Source organism: Eurypyga helias, unplaced genomic scaffold (assembly GCF_000690775.1).
Source record: "Eurypyga helias isolate BGI_N326 unplaced genomic scaffold, ASM69077v1 scaffold2260, whole genome shotgun sequence".
NCBI lineage: Eukaryota > Metazoa > Chordata > Aves > Eurypygiformes > Eurypygidae > Eurypyga > Eurypyga helias.
In genome coordinates, this window is record NW_010227514.1 from 17899 (window position 1) to 18400 (window position 502).

Sequence of the window (502 nt, forward strand, 5' to 3'; positions counted from 1 at the left end):
ACCCGCTGCCCCACAGCTACTCAACCCCTTCGCCCTCCGCGTGTTTCCCGTCGAAACCGACGGGCCGTTTCGGAAAGGGCGCCCCTCGTTGCGTGCAGAGACGCCGAGGCTGTCGTGCCCAGCATGCCTTCACTTTGTGTACGTGGTGCCAAACTCCCGTTTGCGGTCAGTTTTCCTGTCGTGCCGTTCGTAAGCAGCCAGCGCGTTCCTTCGCCGAGCCCTCGCAGCCGGACTCCCCCCCGTTTGTCGCGTGTACAGTTTCGAGCCCTTCTAGTCGTTGGCAGTATTAAAATGGTGAGTAAACAGTTTAGCCTTTTCTCTACTTCATTCCTCGCTTTTCCGGGCACGTTTTCCATTGGCTTTTGCTGGAGAAGGAAGGTGAGCGCTGCCGTGGGAAATGGGGTGTTGTAATTGGAGGGTCGGGAGCTTTCCGGACACGACTCGGGGCTCCCGCTGCTCCGTCTTCAGCCGATGTCCTCGAGGCCAGGCTGGATGGGGCTTG